Source organism: Salmo trutta, chromosome 5, assembly GCF_901001165.1.
Source record: "Salmo trutta chromosome 5, fSalTru1.1, whole genome shotgun sequence".
Classification (NCBI taxonomy): Eukaryota; Metazoa; Chordata; class Actinopteri; order Salmoniformes; family Salmonidae; genus Salmo; species Salmo trutta.
In genome coordinates, this window is record NC_042961.1 from 41,026,110 (window position 1) to 41,046,327 (window position 20,218).

At 45.9% G+C, this 20,218-nt stretch overlaps 1 protein-coding gene across 9 annotated transcripts in view; it reads left to right on the plus strand.

Annotated features, from left to right (window-relative positions):
• Positions 1 to 20,218, plus strand: part of nrxn2b (neurexin 2b) — a 943,005-nt gene that overhangs the window by 689,237 nt on the left and 233,550 nt on the right. The gene's annotated exons all lie outside the window — the stretch shown is intronic.

Below are 20,218 nucleotides of genomic sequence, written 5' to 3' on the forward strand. Positions count from 1 at the left end.
CCTCACCCCTTCCCAACCTTCCGCAGAGAGAATTCCCAGCATTCTGGCAACTCGACATCTTCACGTGTTCCGCTGTCCATATCATTCACTTCAGTCCACTTAGTTGCGGTCCGTGTGCTTGACGGCGTCGCTCTCCTCCGTTTAGCCGTAATCTTTGTCAATCAAGGCGGTGTCAGACGGAGGAGAGCAGCTCACGTAGGCCGCCGCAGTCAATTGGCCGAGCCTGCGCCTCTATCGACGTTATTGGCTTTCTGCATCTTCCCTGTGCTCAGTACCGCATTGGATTTCTGACTTTTCACATTCTCTGCCCGAGCCGTTGAGCGCGATATGCCAACTGTCTCTCAGGCCAAATGCCAGTCTGGAACACAATCGAGCTTCCAATAGAGTCTGAGAAGATGTGGGGAAATGATGCTTCCTTTTTCCAATAAAGGGTTGATGAATTATGTTTTTTAATGTTTGCTTGTAATGACCTGGCTGGAAACGCACGCACGCACGCACACACACACACACACACCGTTCTAAAATGGCAGCTGAAACCCTGGCTGCCCTGTTCTATTCCCTATTTAGTTATTTCTTTCACCCTCTAGCTTTGGTAATTGGATTGCACTTCTTTTGCATTTCAAGTTGCTCAACTATTTACATACTGTAATGAACATTTAAAGGGTTCTCAGGCTTTCTCTGTGGATTTGCGGCTGTCCGATGGTTCAAGTGAAAGAATGGGAAAAGAAAGGAAGAGCTTGTGGTTCAAGGCATATGACACTGACCACATGTCTACACTGATAGTCCTACAGTCAAGGTTGTTTCTGTCTCCCATTCACACTGGCATACGGCAGTGAAGTGCACAATGCATAGACCCCACTGAACAGTCTATTATTGCTTTTAGTGGTTACTCATTGCCCGCCCACATGATACCCAGCTTCGTCTGACGACTTGGGTGTCTTTTAAAAAAATCATTATTCAGAGCAGCATGTGTTCATCACCGATTCCATTTCATGTGAAAAGACATCACACATGCTCTTGCATATCACTCCAATGGAGAGATTCCATTTCAGTCGCTCTCTGAATAAGCCATCCAAGTCCAGACTCATGGCTCTCTATATCAAGTGCCAGCCCTCGTTTCCGTCAACCAAATGCCCCCCCTCCCCCCTCATTAGAAACCCTATTACAGTTTTCTGCTTGATAAGATCTCCTTAAGACTATGACCTATGACAGGAATGGACAACTTTGACAGGGGAGGGACCGCAGTGGCTCACGGATCTGTGTACCATGGGGCGTGGAGAAAATGTTGCCATTTAAAAAAATTTTTGCTGCAATTCTACACATTTTGACATGGGGCGGAGGGAAGATTTTGCTATTTTACAACTCATTTCATGTAATTCTACAAACGCTGCCATAGGGCGAAGAGAAATGTTTGCCGTTTTTAATATGATATCTGAGCGAGAGTGACTAATAGCATCAATGGAGGACCATGATTAGGCCTACTACAAGTTTAGATAGCTGGCCGCTAGACTCATTCACCAATAAAAAATGTTTTAGCTGGCGTGGGCTAATTGAGTGAATTTCAGTGACTGACATAACAAGAGAGAAACTGCTGATGCACAACCACATTTCAAAATGTCACCTTGTGTTTTCTGCTGTTTTAACTCGCAACAGTAAGTTCAAACCCCGACTGCACCCCCCCCCCCCCCCAAACAAAAAAAGGCAGTTGACTCTGGGAGCGCTGCTGAAGGCCTCATACTGTATTCAGCCTGCTGGTGGTGTCATTACTCTGTTTCTGTCGGCCCCGTCGTCTCCTCCTGAAAGGATACCGCAGGGACAGGAGCCACCGACGAGAGCTTGTGATACAAACAACAGTGGAGAGATGGATTGGATCATTTTAATAGGAGATGCCTTAACCTTTTGGTACATAGTAGGTACTGTTAAGCCATGGCTGGGAGTTGTTTGCTTAACATTTGGTTGGTGGGATATTGGCATATTGTTTCCAATTGGGCTTTGGATCCTAGTATGCATGCTAATGCATCTGTACATGTACATGTGACACTCGAGTGTATGAAGAACTGCTTCAAAGTCATTGAGTATTAGCCAGGTTTGTTTGGCGAGCCACTCTTAGTGCCAGGCAGAGTGGAGAAGCCACTGTTTGTTCTGTTATCCTGCCTGATTAACGACGCCACTATTATGATGGATGCTGTATGGAAAGGCGCCTTTTTGCAAGGCCCCCATCGCCAATCGCCCGCCGCCACCGATGCCCCACTCTCAGCCTGTCTATATGAAAAGCAATTCATTATGGCCTATTCAAGCCAGTGTGATTTCTTCTACACTGCTTCTGATTGAAGGTAATTGAAGAGCCCCCCCTCTCGACCATGCTTCTCCCTTCGTGTTTGTCATTTCAAACTGCTCTCTCTCTCCTCACTCCGGTATTACCCAGAAGCACTCAGTCTGCGGCTGGCTCGACTTGACACTGGCTCTTTCTTCCCTCCCACGTATGGTATATATTTAATCCATGTTGACGGTTTCATCTCACACTGGGCCTCCCTTGGGGCTGGCAAAACATAGCCTCAGCACTCGCAGGCCAACCAAAACCTATTTAGCAGCGTCGTTATGTCACAGCAAAGAACGTGCTCTGCCGTCTTACGGAGGAGCCTCGCGAAATCCACTGGGCTTTCTCAGATGACATTTTGTCATGAATGCCTTTGTCCGTTCCGTCGTTATATCACTAAGGAAGCTGCGGTATACGTATATGAACAGCGCACACATTCTCTGATGCACGGCTTTGATGAGCTTTTTGTCTGACTGAGTCGGTGCTTATTTCTCTTCGCTCTAATTATGAAAACACTTAACGGAAACTCACCACAGATCAATGACACTGCAGTAGCTTTGTTGATGCAGTATGTCGGACCTCATTCGTTCCTCATCAGTCAACACACACACACAGTGTCGCACACACTACTCACACCTACCCTAGCTCTTTTGGAATGGAAACGGGCAAGGTAAGGGGACTATTTGCCCTGCGGCGTAATCCATACCTGCACACGCTGCTGCATTGGGATGACGGGATTAACATCCTAATTCTAAACACAGACCGTGTTTGTTGTTTGTGATGGAAACATTCCAGGAGATTTCATCGCTGGATATTTAATGCGCGTGTGTGTGTGTGTGTGTGTGTGTGTGTGTGTATGTGTGTGTGTGTGTGTGTGTGTTCTTGTGCCATTGTGGGTGTTTGGATCTGAGATGTGGCCTTGCAGCTTGAGTGGAGGTTCATTAATATCACTGTCGCCGGCGTCCATCATATTGGATTAGCAAGGAACTGGATGTGCCGTTTGAAATGGAAGCCGTGTGTGTGTGAAAGGAAACGGGGGAGGACATGTATAACCGCACACAATCACTGGATTCAGCCTATAGTTAGACATGCACAAGGTATAGAGCCCTCTCAACACCTTTTAATGATAGTGTCTCCATTAGCTGTGTGTGTGTGTGTGTGTGTGTGTGTGTGTGTGTGTGTGTGTGTGTGTGTGTGTGTGTGTGTGTGTGTGTGTGTGTGTGTGTGTGTGTGTGTGCTTCCACCACTGTGGGTGTTTGGATCTGAGATGTGGCCTCGGAGCTGCTTCTCCTTCAGTCTGAGTGTCAAATCTCCTTCAGTCCTTCATTCAAGGCCAATCACGAGAAGCAACAGAGAGGAAAGCTGGCTCGCTAGCAACACAAACATCCAAAAAACCTTGCTTTTCTTTCCCCATTTACCTCAAGGATATCCATGGCAGCATTACTCTTGCGTACATTATGACAATATGCCATTTTAGCCTTTATATTAATAGGCAGAGAGATATTATCTGGTTATACAACAGCCTTGAATCCCTAGCTATATGCAGGACCGGGACAATAGTTCATTCTGCTTATGTGATCTCTGTTATTGTGTTTCACAGAGGATGGAGAGGTCTCACACCTTTCTCCCTGTGGGCACGGCGTCCCCATGGCAACCCTCCTCCAGGTGCCCTTGAATTAAGTGCCGCCACAGAGGAGCCAACTCCCCCTCTGACCGCCATCCCCCATACACACACAAACCCCTGAGGCTGCCCCCCCCCACCCCCTCTGACGCTGTCAATACGTCTTTCCCCTAGAGCGCCTTTATATTTTCCTCTCTCCCACCTTGTATACCTGTACGTACGCTTGGAATATGTCTTTATCTTGATATCTCTATTTCTCTTCATCTCCTCTCTCCCTCTCACTTGTCTTACCATTCTTCATCTCTCAATCTCTACTCCTCCCTTTGTTCAATTCTCTACCTCTCCCCCTCTACTCTGCTCATGACTTCCATCTCTCTCTCTCTCTCTCCCTCCCTCCCTCTCGCCCTTACATTCCTCCCTTTCTGCTCAATACAATAGCCTCCGTTGCGGAGCATTGAGCTCAGGGGATACCTGGGGGAGTGCCTGCTGTTTGACTACAGTGTTAGCGTTTGACAGCAGCGATGTTTGCTTACGGGCACCCCATGCATGCTGATGACCCAGCAGCGCTTCGAAGCAGGCAGCACCGAGGTTACAGCAACCCCAGCTCTGTGCGCTCATCCTGGGGGAGAACTCGGGGCCGCGGCCCCTACGGCTGGCCCTGTTGTCACAGCTCCTAGTGATAATGACAAGGAGAGGCGTTTGATAATCACTGCTTTATCTCTGTGGTGACACCACTGTGTGAGGTCAGGGAAGGAGGGGACAGTGAGCTTGGCCCATAGGGACACAGGGACAAGAGGCACGGCCCTACTTTTAAAGAAGGCTGGCATTAGTATTCTCGATTCTATTCTCCTCATCGCTCCGCAGGCTGAGGCATACACACACAATCAGACACACAGACACACAGACACACACAAAGTGGCAGAGGAGGAGAAAGGACACCTCCTGGCCATTCCAGATAAGGTTCGTCGGTTTGACATTTGCAGTCTTTTTTTTTTTTTTTGTCTCTCTGTCCACCTGACCAATTGTGTCTTTGAAAGAGGGTAACACAAAGCCAAGCCTGTCAAACCGGGCCATTTCAAATGCTGCCAAGTGTGTAAACGGACGTGTCATCTGTTCATTCAACTAGATTGGCGTATTATGCACAATATTTGTTGGAAGTAGCACAACTTGTTATCTGAATTGGTTCTTGACCCAGCCACTTTGGTTTGGCTCGTGAGCCCTTTCCCCCAAGTGGACCTTTCTGTTGAGTGTGTTATTAGGCTGTGGGTGTTCAAGCAGCACTTGATGAGTACACTTAGTGTACACCACCGGGCGTGTGCTACCTCAACCCTTCTAATGGTCCTCCGCAGTACCCTCATTATCCGTGCAGTCAACACTCACTACAGCTGGCATAGGCACGCGTACTGTACAGCGTGATACTCCGCAGGTCCTCAATGTAGCGTATGTGTTTCAAGTATTTTATTGTGACGTGCACAAGTACAGTGAAATGCCTTTCTTGCAAGCTCCAAACCCAACAGTGGAGTACTCAATATCAGTAGTACTATTTAAATAAAGTGAAGTAGCACAAAAACAAATGAGAAATAGAAATGAGCTGAACACGAGAACGTCACATGCGGGGTCAGTTCCAGTACCGTATGTACAATGCCGGAGTTATAGAGGTAGATATGTATGGGGTTAATAATATTTGTGTGTCCTTGTCACGTAAGTATGTACAGTATGTGGATCTCGTCGTGAATGTGTTTTCCCGTGTTGTCAGCTTCATGCTCTTGTTCTAGCTGCTGCAGTCTGGCAATGCCTTCTTTTTTTCTGTTGTGGGTGAGGTCAGGTACTTAGCAACCACAACAGTAAATACTAGGCCAGGCTTGACAGACAGGGACCATGATTATGTTTGCAACCAGGAATTCCAGTATAACAGGAAGATGTTCTGACCTATGCCATCTTTCCTCTTCTCGGCCCTTTGTCAAATCCCCAACGAGACATGTCTGTCATCTCGTGGTAAATACCAAGGCTGACCGTGATTTATTTGGTCCAACTGGTCTGCTCTCGAACCCCGTCGCAACGAGTCCTTGTTATGAGACCAAACGGAGGTCTGCGTTTCGCCGACACACGCCAACGACCCAAGCAGCTCTGTCTAGAGTCTAGAATGTGGCTGTCTACCTAGCTAGCGCTTCCGTTTGAATTGATTTCCCCTGTTTCTCTTTCGTTCTTTCACATTACGCCTGACAGGAAATAAGGTGTCGTACACCCCCCCCCCCCAACAGGGAACAGAGAATACATGCAGCTGCCAGACATACCCATTCATAGCTTTTCTATTAAAGCCAGGAAGTGAGTGAAAGAGGCGAAGAGACGGCACTTTGTCCGGCGCAGGTGCTAAGGATCCTCCTAGACAACGTTTTGATCAATGCCCTGGGCAACGAGCGCCGCCGCCGTTCACTGGCTACTCGTCATGTCATTCTTTGGCGCCACTGAATGGAAATAGCTTTCAGATTTGTTATTATTTGCAACGGGCACACCAGTCTTTTGGGTCGTGAATAGGTACATTTGACAGATGCACTACATGCAAACACACACACACACACACACACACACACACACTCTATTATGAGTGATAGGACTTTATGGATTTATGGACTTCACTGATCACCTTTTCCAATGACTCAAAACGGTCTTCAATGTGTAGCAGACATGGTCACGTGATGAGGTAGCCCAGCCTGCGATCTTCAAAATCAGCATCTGCCATCGGCCCAAGAGGGAATTTCCTCTTTGTCTAAGACGTTTGTTGCTTTCCTGGGAGACCCGGGTTCATATCTCATGTGTTACATATGTAATGATGGCCCACGATGTATTCTCTGGGTCATTCAATTTGACATATTACACCACGTTCATCAGTCATAGTAGGGGCCGTAATGGTACTACACTTTCTCCAAAAAGCACCATGGTGAGGGATGGCAGTGTCAAAATGGCTGACTTTGTAGAAAGTACCTTCTCTGTAGATTCCCCAATGGTGAACTGCCCACTTAGGCGCCATGCATGGCTCTCTGTGGAAATTCATTTTAGGGGGTGGTGGACATGTTGGCCTGGAAGTGTGGGGCCATGGCAGCCCATTTCTCAGCATCCCCTTCCCAGCGAAGTACATGAAAGCAGCACCGCCAAGCACAGGGAGGTGGCAGAGGGAGAAGAGATCGAGCACAGCACCGCCTCTCGCTTTTGTAGTGCGCCAGGCCGAGTGTGTCGGAATTGAGAAGCGAGGGTCGAATCTTCAGAGGGCGCAGTGGTGTAGGAATAAATTATTTATCCGGCTAGATATTAAAGCTACCGCGATTCGGGCCTAGCGCCGAAGATTTGCGTCTCTGCTGGGACCCCTCATCATTAATAAACAAAGTGGCTTATATTATGCATGACTGCTGCTTTGAAAAGGGTCCTCCCCTTCCCCAAGGCTGGAGGGTTTAGGAGATGACTACTAGGACGGCTTCATCAGCTACTGTGACTATTCTTACTTTCATCCCAATCTCTCTTTTTTTTCTCTCTGTCCTTTTGATCACAGTTTTTAAAAAAAAATCTTTTTTAAAGCTTTTCTGGTTTAAAAAAACAAATCCCAGACGTTGTTGTCACCGAGCGGTTATTTCTTTTTTTATTATTTGTCTTAGCTGTTGTTATATTTGTCAACTTCACAGGGGAGCAGCTTGTTAGGGATCCAGCTGAGTCCCCAGTCAAAACAAGCTTAGACAGACATGCTAAACATGTTACAGGCGGCTCAGTGCTACAGGACAACACTGAGGGGACCAGGGTCAGGTCGTGAACCTTGTTTAGCATGCGGGAGACTAGCTCCACTTTGGGCTGGTGCCTATAAAGAAAGAAATCTTAGTCTTAGTCAAAATGTTGCTAGTCACATGATGCGGCAGACTTTGATGTGCTGTTTTCAAAAAAAGAAATGGCGTGCTGTGTAGTTATTCCAAAGGGGATAGGCTGACATATTCCCAGACAGATAAAGGAGGGAGAGATGACATGTAAAAAGGTGCGTGGTATGAAATACTCATGGCGAGAAGCTGCTGCTTGACGTTCAAGTACCATACATGGTCCGTGTCTTTTATTCTGGTGTCCTTATAGGCCTTCGGTGGGGTTTGAAGGCCTAGTAGGATCTGACCTCTTTGACAAAATATACTTAAAAGTATGGGGACTCTCTTTCTCTCATGATTCTGCATTTACTGGGTGGGAAATTACATCCATGTATTGTTGGTGTCGTAACATTCTTAAATTATGCTAGATTTCCCTGACTGCTCAAGGGGGAAAAAATGGGATGCCGGTAGGGATTTTCCCTTGGGTTCGTTTTTTCAGGTGGTTGGAATTGGGAGACCATGGCGCTGGATATGATATTGGCTAAATGAAGCATTTTTAGATTATCCCTTTGTGATACAGGTTTCTCAGTTTAATTATAGTACGGTACTTAGGTGGTATAGATGGGGTGTATATAGTGTATATTTGAGTTCTGATTGACAGTTGTCAGTCTCATGTCAGTACGTCATAGCTAGCCGACATTACCTTTCTACAGTTTTCTGTGAAACACCACCACAGAGAGACAGGTAACCTAGAAATAAGAAATAGACAGACTACATCCCCCATTGCCTCACCCACGCAAAGTCACACACACACAACACAGACACACAAACGTTTATGAGACACACACACATGCATAAACACGCACACGCAGCGCACAGCCACAAATTCGTAGCTGAACAAGGGACGTGGATACAAAAACATCAAAGACCTTCGCTTCTCCGTCTGACACATCTGTGTCAGGGCTCTGATGACTGACAGTCAATCTCTGAATCCATCACACTGAAAATCCCCTCGTTCGCTGATGCTAATGTGCCAGCAACTCATTTGCACAGCACACTGGGCTCAAATCGAAGGAAGGAAGAAAGGGATAGAGGGACATGGAGGAGGAGAAGAAGAGGGGATAGATTAATTGAGGAAGCAGAGGAAGGAAGGGATATGCGTGGGAGGTGGGGAACGAGGGAGAAAGGGAGGGATGCAGAGAGAAAGATGAGGTTGGCAGCGCATTGTTTCAAGCCGCCTAGCTCGTCCTCTCACATACAGAATGGTCTGACACTGAGATCCAAAGGACGCTGCACAGGTGAAACACAGGAACATATCCAGAGATGGGCTCCGCTCCACTCTTCTCCTATCCCCAGTCCATCACTCAACTAAGTGAGGGGAGGAAAGCCCCACAGGGCCCCACCGTACTAGGCCACAGAGCCCACTGCCTCAGCCTCTTCCCTCAGAGCTCCACTCCATCGCTCCACCGATCAGGAGACTATATCTGGGCGGAGTGCTTCGATTTTTCCCTTTCTGTCAGGCGCTGGTCTATAAAAATGTGGTGATGAAAATGCTATTCACCCATAGAGCACATTTAGATAATGCGTAAAGCAACGACCATGTAGCCAACTTGGAGATTTCTCCATCTCAATTTGACAATTGGCATTAGATAAGCGTTGTTGTCGTCGCCCCCCCCCCCCCCCCCCCCCCCCACACACACACACACTGACTGCTAACGCTGTTGTGGATATAGACACAGTGTATCGGCATGTGATGCTTAGGGCTGGCACAATTACCGTGTACCCGACGGTTATGGATGAAGACCGTCATGAAAATATAATACAATATTTAGCAGCCTACCAGCACCAGTGATAGCGATAACTCGGGCGGCTGTAAAATAAGTCGATGCTGTATCACACGTGTCAAACTCAATCCACGGAGGGCCGAGTGTCTGCGGGTTTTTGCTTTTCTCTTGTACTTGAATGTTGAAATAAGGTCAGTAATTAGTAAGGAACTCCCCTCTAGGTCTTAAACTAATAACCTACAAACCTACAGTCAGAACATCTGCTGTCTCAGCCACTGCCTGTCACCAAGGGTGTACCCCAAGGCTCAATCCTAGGCCCCACGCTCTTCTCAGTTTACATCAACAACATAGCTCAGGCAGTAGGAAGCTCTCTCATCCATTTATTTGCAGATGATACAGTCTTATACTCAACTGGCCCCTCCTGGGATTTTGTGTTAAACGCTCTACAACAAAGCTTTCTTAGTGTCCAGCAAGCTTTCTCTGCCCTTAACCTTGTTCTGAACACCTCCAAAACAAAGGTAATGTGGTTTGGTAAGAAGAATGCCCCTCTCCCCACAGGTGTGATTAGTACCTCTGAGGGTTTGGAGCTTGAGGTAGTCACCTCATACAAGTACTTGGGAGTATGGCTAGATGGTACACTGTCCTTCTCTCAGCACATATCAAAGCTGCAGGCTAAAGTTAAATATAGACTGGTTTCCTCTATCGTAATCGCTCCTCTTTCACCCCAGCTGCCAAACTAACCCTGATTCAGATGACCATCCTAACCAATGCTAGATTATGGAGACGTAATTTATAGATCAGCAGATACGGGTGCTCTCGAGCGGCTAGATGATCTTTACCATTCGGCCATCAGATTTGCCACCAATGCTACTTATAGGACACATCACTGCACTCTATACCCGTTGCAAGACCCACTGGTTGATGCTTATTTTTAAAACCCTCTTAGGCCTCACTCCCCCGTATCTGAGATATCTACTGCAGCCCTCATCCTCCGCATACAACACCCGTTCTGCCAGTCACATTCTGTTAAAGGTCCCCATAAAGCACACACATTCCTGGGTCGCTCGTCTTTTCAGTTCGCTGCAGCTAGCGACTGGAACGAGCTGCGACAAACACTCAAACTGGACAGTTTAATCTCTTCATTCAAAGACTCAATCTTGGACACTCTTACTGACAGTTGTGGCTGCTTTGTGTGATGTATTGTTGTCTCTACCTTCTTGCCCTTTGTGCTGTTGTCTGTGCCCAACAATGTTTGTACCCTGTTTTGTGCTGCTACCATGTTGTGCTGCTGCCATGTTGTGTTGCTACCATGCTGCGTTGTCATGTGTTGCTGCCATGCTATGTTGTCGTCTTAGGTCTCTCTTTGTGTAGTGTTGTGTTGTCTCTCTTGTTGTGATTTGTGTTTTTGTCCTATATTTTTATTTAATTAATTTGTATTTTTAATCCCAGCCCGCATCCCCGCAGTAGGCTTTTTGCCGTTTGGTAGGCCATCATTGCAAATAAGAATTTGTTCTTAACTGACTTGCCTGGTTAAATAAAACATGTATTTAAAAAAATGACACTAGGCCCTCCTTGGAAAGAGCTTGACACCCCTACTGTATCATGATTCTACGGGCACCCCATGCATGCTGATGACTCAGCAGCGCTTCCAGGCAGGCAGCACCGAGGCTACACCAACCCCAGCTCTGTGCTCTTCCTAGGGGGGAAGTCGGAGTGAAGTATCCTAATGTTAATAGTACAGTATAGTGATGCCCTGGCATCTTCCTGTACTTACAGAAGGAGATGTCTTAAATCTGTCTGGGACGATAGCAGTTATGTGTCTGCTTTATCTGAGCGGGGGAGACGGAGAATAAAAAGTTCATCACATGGCCTGTATGTAAGACAAATCGCTCCATCTCCCCTCTCCAAGGCTTATGCCCTCCTCCTTCTACTCGTCCTCCTTTGTGCTACTACTGTGATTGTATTGGGTGGAAGAGAATTGACAGCCAATGGGAAAAGTCTGTGTGCAGGATAAGTGGCTCAGAGTTGCAGACATTTGAGGTTCCCTAGACCCACAGTATTCTTCTAGCTGGCTTCACCGGTCGCTAGAATGTCTCTGCGACAGACAGAATATCAGAAAATATGACGGAAATCTTTTGAATTATTTCTTTGTGCTCAAGGTCTGAATACCTATTTTCTCTCCCTTCTCTGTGTATTCTCTTTCTCTCCTTCGACCCCTCCCAGTTCCCAAATTGAAACTGCCATCTAACACTTTCTGGGAAATTCACATTTAATTTGATACTCAACAGATATTTCGGCCCCTCAGAGCATTTTTCAATTAAACTTGTGTGTTGTGTCCTAGAAAAGCTTTGGGCCATTCACAGTAGCACAGCGCATCGCTGTTCCATATTCATTGAGGCGTGGTAATGAGTGGCCAACACAGTGAACTATGATCATCCTACTATCTGAATGTGCTCGATGTGCTGATGTTATCGCCAACTTATCCAGTGTTGTCTCCTAGAATAATGGAGATCAAAGGTCTCTTGTTCTTTGGCGATACGATTGATGCTGTGCTTCACAATTGTCTCTTAACATGCATATCTAATTGGAGCAAGATGTACTTTGGGAAAGGGAAGGAAGTCAGTTGGCCTGAGGAATTAGCAAATCCAAGGTCCTTCAGAAGTGTTTTTGCCCTTGACGTTTCTAGCTCAGACGAGATGGATTGCTAGTGACTAGCGTAACAGCTAATTAAGGATGGATCTTGGCACTACCCAAACTAACAGCCTCCATCTGGGCTTCATTTCTCAGATGCTGTCGGCCTTGGTTGACCCTGCCTGACGTCTACTCCTCTGTCTGACTCCTTGAAACACTCGACACTCAGCAGCCATGACTTACCACCCTTTTTAGCCCTATTTTCGGTGCTTCCTCTGGCACTTTACCTCGTCTTCCTCTTGATTAACATCTCTCCCTTGTTCTGGTGCTCTGTTTTTGTTCTACCACCTGTTCTTCTTTGAGAGTGGAGTTGGTGGAGAGGAGAGCGTGATAGCATGCAAGCCAAGGGGTTGATGGTTTGGGTGATTTGTAGCCCCTGTTGGTTACCGTGCTTTCCACAGGGGTGAGGCGGAGTCGTCAGCTCCCCGTCTCGACTCTAAGCGTTGCCCCGTTGAGGAAATGCGTTCCCCTATCTGTCAGTCATCTGTCTTGCCGTGTCAGTTTGTCTCTCACCCTCAGCTATCGCTGTAGTATCTCAGACAATTCCCAGCCCTCCAGCCATCTATTATACTACACTCACAGGTGCAGAGATTACGGTGCACAGGCAACACTTGAGGGATTAAAGGGCACTACAGCAGTACTACGATTTATTAAAAGCCAGTTGAGTGTCTCTCATGCTCATAAGTGTCACTCCGTGTAAATCCTATCCAAATGATTGTAGGGCAACCGTTTAGTAATGCTGTGCAACTGTAGAGCTTTTAATCACATTTCTGTTACTCCACAAAATAAGTCATTTAGATTTGTTTCCCCAAGCAGCAAGTATAGGAACTCTTAACAAAAGTCTATAGCTGTAGGAGAGTCGCATATTCATCCAATCAGGTGATGCAAACCTTGCAATCAAAAACTTTAGCATCAGGTTACTCTGAGCTGATTGGCCCCTTGAAACCAGAATTCTTTTTGCATGACTATACTGATCCAATCAGAAAATGTCATCCGACTTGATTGGGAATAGACGGCAATGCCGAGTACTGACAAGCTGAAAAGCAAAGCTCAGACTGAAAATGCATTCTGCTCACTCCATTTAAGCAATCATAATTGAGACTGATTGCCACAGGACCCTAGGATCACGTGCACTTTTCCAAATGGCTTCCTAAGTGCAATTGTGTTTGAGCTGCATTTCCTTCCCGTCAATCTCATTTCCCATGTTAAATGTTAAAAGATTGCATGTGTTTATCCCATTTGAAAATTATACACCTGCCCCAAATGAAAGGCCTAGAGTTTATCCGCCTTCCCCACCAGTCACATTAATTACATGGTGTAATTTTACTCCCAACCGTTTGTTCTGCTGTGTCAAAGCTCAGCGGCAATTACAGTTACACTGTGCCATGCTGAGAATTAGCATTGAGAGTCCCACTTCGCGGTCGTCTGGACAAACATCTGCAGAGGTAATGCCAACATACAGAAGGGCTTCTTCCACTTCTAATTGAGGTTCCAGGTCACATACATAATGTATAGCTAATGTATCTTCATGTGTAGCTCAAAGTACAGCATCAGGTCATCAGGCTGTATTGCATCTCTGTAGCTTTGACTTTTTCCACATTTTGTGACGTTATGTTACAAATGGATTAAATAAAATAAAATCCTCATCAATCTACACACAAAACCCCATAATGGCAAAGTAAAAACAGGTGTATACAAAATAAAAAACAGAAATACCTTATTTACATAAGTATTCAGACCCTTTGCTATGAGACTCGAAATTGAGCTAATTTGCATCCTGTTTCCATTGATCATCCTCGAAATGTTTCTACAACTTGATTGGAGTCCACCTGTGGTAAATTCAATTGATTGGCCATGATTTGGAAAGGCACACACCTGTCTATATAAGGTCCCACAGTTGATAGTGCATGTCAGAGCAAAAACCAAGCCGTGAGGTCGCAGGAATTGTCCGTAGAGCTCTGAGACAGGATTGTGTTGAGGCACAGATCTGGGGAAGGGTACCAAAAAATGTCTGCAGCATTGAAGGTCCCCAAGAACACAGTGGGAGATGGAAGATGTTTGGGACCACAAAGACTCTTCCTGGAGCTGGCCGCCCGGCCAAACTGAGCAATCGGTGGAGAAGGGCCTTGGTCAGGGAGGTGACCAAGAACCCGATGGTCACTCTAACAGAGCTCCAGAGTTCCTCTGTGGAGATGGGAGAAACTTCCAGAAGGACAACTCTCTCTGCAGCACTCCACCACTCAGGCCTTTATGGTAGAGTAGCTAGACGGAAGACACTCCTCAGTAAAAGGCACATGACAGCCCGCTTGGAGTTTGCCAAAAGGCACCTTAAGGACTCTCAGACTATGAAAAAGAACATTCTCTGGACAAGGGACAAGTCTCTGAATGTCCTTGAGTGGCCCAGCTAGAGCCCGGACTTGAACCCGATCGAACATCTCTGGAAGATCTGAAAATAGCTGTGCAGCGACGCTCCCGATCTAACCTGACAAAGCTTGAGAGGATCTGCAGAGAAGAATGGGAGGAACTCCCCAAATACAGGTGTGCCAAATTCGTAGCGTCATACCCAAGAAGACTCAAGGCTGTAATCGCTGCTAAAGGTGCTTCAGCAAAGTACTGGATAAAGGGTCTGAATACTCATGTAACTGTGATACTTCAGTTTTTTATTTTTAATACATTTGCCTTGTCATTATGTGGTATTGTGTGTAGATTGATGAGGGGAAAAAACGATTTACTAAATTTTAGAATAAGGCTGTAACGTAACAATATGTAGAAAAGGTCAAGGGGTCTGAATACTTTCTGAATGCACTGTACATTGATATACACTGAACAAAAATATAAACGCAACATGCAAGAATGACAAAGATTTACAGTTCTATGGATTTCACATGACTGAGAATACAGATACCTTAAAAAAAGGTAGGGGCATAGATCAGATGTGGTGGGACCACCATTTGCCTTATGCAGAGCGACACATCTCTTTTGTATAGAGTTGATCAGGCTGTTGATTGTGGACTGTGGAATGTTGTCCCACTCCTCTTCAATGGCTGTGCTAAGTTGCTGGATATTGTTAGACATCGATCCACAGCATCCCAAACATGCTCAATGAGTGACAAGTCTGAATATGCAGGCCACTGAATAACTGGGACATTTTCAGCTTCCAGGAATTGTGTACAGATCCTTGCGACCTGGGCTGTGCACAGTGGTGAAAAAAGTACCCAATTGTCATGCTTGAGTAAAATTAAAGATACCTTAACAGAAAATGACTCAAGTAAAAGTGAACATCCCCCAGTAAAATACTATTTGAGTAAAAGTCTAAAAGTATTTGATTTTAAATATACTTAAGTATCAAAAGTAAAAGAATAAATAATTTATAATTCCTTATATTAGGCAAACGAGACAGCACATTTTTTTTCTATTTTTACGGATAGTCAGAGGCAAACTCCAACCCTGACATAATTTACAAATGAAGCATTTGTGTTTAGTGAGTCCGCCAAATAAGAGGTAGTAGGGATGTTCTCTTGATGAGTGCGTGAATTGGACCATTTTCATGTCCTGCTAAGCGTTCAAAATGTAACGAAAACTTTTGGGTGTCAGGGAAAATGTAAGTAAAAGTACATTATTTTCTTTAGGAATGTACTGAAGTAAAAGTAATCAAAAATATAATAGGTAAAGTACAGATACCCCAAAAACCGAGTAAAATAGTACTTTAAAGTATAAGTACTTTACACCACGTGCATTATCATGCTGAAACATGAGGTGATGGTGGCGGATGAATGGCATGTTATTTCTGTTTATTTAAATTGTCATCAATAAAATGCAATTGTGTTCATTGTCAATAGCTTCTGCCTGCCCATACCATAACCCCACCGCCACCACTCTGTTCACAACGTTGACATTAGCAAACCGCTCTCCCTCATGACGCCGTACACGCCATCTGCCTAGTACATTTGAAATCTGGATGAATCCGTGAAGAGCACACTTCTCTCGCGTGCCAGTGGCCATCGAAGGTGAGCATTTGCCCACTGAAGTCGGTTACGACGCCAAACTGTAGTCAGGTCAAAACCCTGGTGAGGACGATGAGCACACAGATGAGCTTCTCTGAGATGGTTTCTGACAGTTTGTGCAGAAATGATTCGGTTGTGCAAACCCACTGTTTCATTAGCTATCCGGATGCCTGGTCTCAGATGTTCCCACAGGTGCAGAAGACGGATGTGGAGGTCCTGGGCTGGCATGGTTACATGTGATTGAGGCCGTTTGGGCGTACTGCCAAATTCTCTAAAACCTCGGCTTATGGTAAAGAAATTAACATTACATTTTCTGCCAACAGCTCTGGTGGACATTCGTGCAGTCAGCATGCCAATTGCACACTCCCTCAAAACTTGAGACATCTGTGGCATTGTGTTGTGTAGCAAAACAGCACATTTTATCGTGGCCTTTTATTGTCCCCAGCACAAGATGCACCTGTGTAATGATCATGCTGTTTAATCAGCTTCTTTATATGCCACACCTATCAGGTGGATGTATTATTTTGGCTAAGGAGAAATGCTCACTAACAAGGATGTAAACCAGTTTGTTTTTTTAGAGAAATTAACTTTGTGTGTGTATGGGACATTTCTGGGATCTTTTATTTCAGCTCATGAAACATGGGACCAACACTTTACATGTTGCCTTCATATTTGCCTTCATATTTTTGTTCAGTGTAGCTCTATGGATACATGCAGTGCTTAATTTGAGCCGGATGGTGCCAGAGCAGGATCCGGCACCTCTCAGTTTTGGACTGTTTCATTCCGGAACCTATTTGGCCTGATCCGGTACCTCTGCATTAAAAAAAAACACTGTTTGCAATGTAAAAATTCAAATTAAAGCGATCAGAGTGTGAAAACACAGATTTTCGGAGCTCAGGGTTTGCGCACCATTATAGCCTATGTTTGAGACCAACGTAGCTCAACCACAAGGCATATAGCCCGGGAACACCCGGGAAATCTGTCAGTGAACAACATGCAACCAGAACACGCGTTTCGCAATATTTCAAATACAATCGTGGGAAACCACAGGTTGGAAAGCAAATGGCTCTTGCTTAAAAGAGAAGACTCTAATCTGACTGTAGGCCACCAAAATATTTGATCAATTTCCAAATAGGCCTATTGAGCTAACATTGTCTTACAAAGTAAAACAATAGAAATAGGATTTTGGCACAAGAGTATCGGCCATCGCAGGTGAGTGAGCCGCTCATCATTGAGTGAAACTGGAAATATTTTTTAGGACTACAATTTCCTCCTCATATTGTACAATATGCGTCTCCACACATACCTAAGCCCAGGTTATTGATGAATTGAAGATAAGGTCATTTTTATTGATCTCTGATTCTCAGTTCGTCAGTGTCAAAGTAGCCTGTCATTTCAATCATTTGTGCGGTATTAAAAAAGATTCCGCTGAAGTCTCCAGTTATATAAAATTACATAGAAATGCAGGAATTGTGTTTACAAAAGGCCAAATCTTTCCCGGACCCAAGTAGAAAAACAATTCCCTATGTGTGCAACTTCTGTAAGTTCCTCTACTCTAATGCTCTATGCCAGTACACAAATGTGATGATGTGCATGCACTGCTTTATGACAAAGGTGTTTAAATTTTTTTTTAAATACTATCCGTTCCGGTACCTCAGAGCCCACCAGGTCACCCCCCCTCTCCTTACATTGTTCTGGGAACCTCCAGATTTACAACTTAAGCATGTACTACACTGAGTGTACTAAATATTAGGAACACCTGCTCTTTCCATGTAACTCGTTAAATCCACTTCAGTCAGTGTAGATGAAGGGGAGGAGACTGGTGAAAGAAGGATGTTTAAGCCTTTTAAGACAATTGAGACATGGATTGTGTATCTGTGCCATTCAGAGGGTGAATGGGCATGACAAAAGATTTCACTGCCTTTGAACGGGGTATGGTAGTAGGTGCCAGGCGCACCGGTTTGTGTCAAGAACTGCAATGCTGCTGGTTTTTATTTTAAAGAATCGTATCAAGAATGGTCCACCACCCAAAGGACATCAAACCACCTTGACACTACTGTGGGAAACATGGGCCAGCATCCTTGTGGAACGCTTTCAACACCTTGTAGAATCCATACCCCAACGAATTGAGGCTGTTATGAGGGCAAAAGATGCTGCAACTCAATATTAGTAAGGTCTTCCTAATGTTTTGTACACTCAGTGTATATAGCCCTAAGGCATCATGGTCACAATGCAAAGGTAGCTTTGCATATCTATTAGATTTACTAATGGCTTCCCTCCGCGTGTTTGAGTACTATGTGCTGGGAGTATGTGTGGGTTTGTGTTTGAGGTCTCCCGTGATTGTATGTGTCGCAGGATGCCAGATAGATGAACAGAAAGAATGGAGAGGAGAGAAGGAGCAGGGGGTTTGATGAATGGCAGGCACTGTGGGCAAGCAGGTGAGAGATGGAGATTGTGATCTCTCTCTCTCTCTGCGAGCTGACCTTTAGCTTTTGCGACATGGAGAGAATGTCGCTCAACATTACCCCTCCCCTCGCCCAGACAAAGTTTCATTTTTTGCGTCACACCGAGGAGGGAACACAATTACTTTTCCGCTTTTGATTAATGCCTGAGACGTGGGTACACAGGAAGGGGAGGCTGTGAAGAAAAGAGAAAAGGAGGGTGGTATTCCTTTCTTCTCCCTCTCCCTTTTGTCCCGCCCCGTCCGCTGTATTAATCAGTCTGGGTGACAGGGCGGGCTCAGAGGAGGACCAGCATGCTTGGGTCTGAATCATCTATGTTACATGACCTCTGACCTCAAGTCCCTGTTCACAGACCTCACACAGGCGCCATACTTTTATGGGTATATACCAGGGGCAAAGAAGGACTTTTCTCTGTTGTTGACTATTTATGACCCTGTATGAGGTCAGGTGTATATGTTCCTCTATTGATGTTCTCCATGTTTGACCTCATATTCCACATGCTATTACAGTTCTAAGATAAAATAACTGCGTTATGACCTAGAATTGAATCATACTCTTCAATAAGCCATATGGCAGGCACAGACATGCTGGTTTCACTGTAGCCTAGACACGAACGTATGTGTGTTCGGTGTGTTCCTAAAGTACGGGGCAGCGGGGCGACTAGGCCACCATGTGACTGTCCATCTGTGCGTCAGGCCCTGACCCTCACTGGCCCCAGTCTTTCTCCCACCCACCCCTGGTCTTTCTCATGGTAATTACATAACAACGATGACATCCCATTGAATAAAAGGTCTCACTTATCGTTCAACTCCGATGTTTTTTTATCACAGTGAGGAAGGGAAATCAAATGGCGATGCTGGCTTTTGGGGGGTTTGGCGTGGTGGGGTGGGGTGGGGTGGGGTGGGGGGGTACATGTCTATGTGATCTTAAGCACGTATCAGGGCTTTGTGATGTGATGATGGCGGTGGCCTGGCTGGGGGGTTTAATGGGGAGAAATGCCCGCGGTAACACTGTGACAGGGTGTCCCCTGTGGAGGGAAGCTGCCAAAAGGCTGTCATCTCTGACACGTGAAAGGCACGGCGATGGGAGGACGATGGCGCCGGCAGAGGTGGCGCTGAGTGCTCCGCCGCCTCGCGGCCCTGTCAAGGGACCGAGTCCACCTTGTTACGTGGCCGTGCTGTTATACACGAGGTACAAACAGAACACGTGGGGGTCTGAGGGGCCAAGTAAACAACAACCGCCCGCTGGTGTGTTAAGCCCTCTGCTGAGCTGACTCACCGCAGAGGGACCCGAGGGGCCCGAGGGGGGGAGGAGGGGGAGGGAGAAGATAAAAGTTAAGTGTGGGAAAAAAAAGTGTCAGAGGGTTGAAAAGTAGCTTGGAAGCTGAGGCGCGTGTGTGAGTGCACGTGTGTATGCATGTGTGCGTACTCCCGCTTGCACGTTTCTGTGTGTGACGGGGTTCTGTTGCCAGCCCCGTTACCATGCAGCGCATCTTAAATTGCC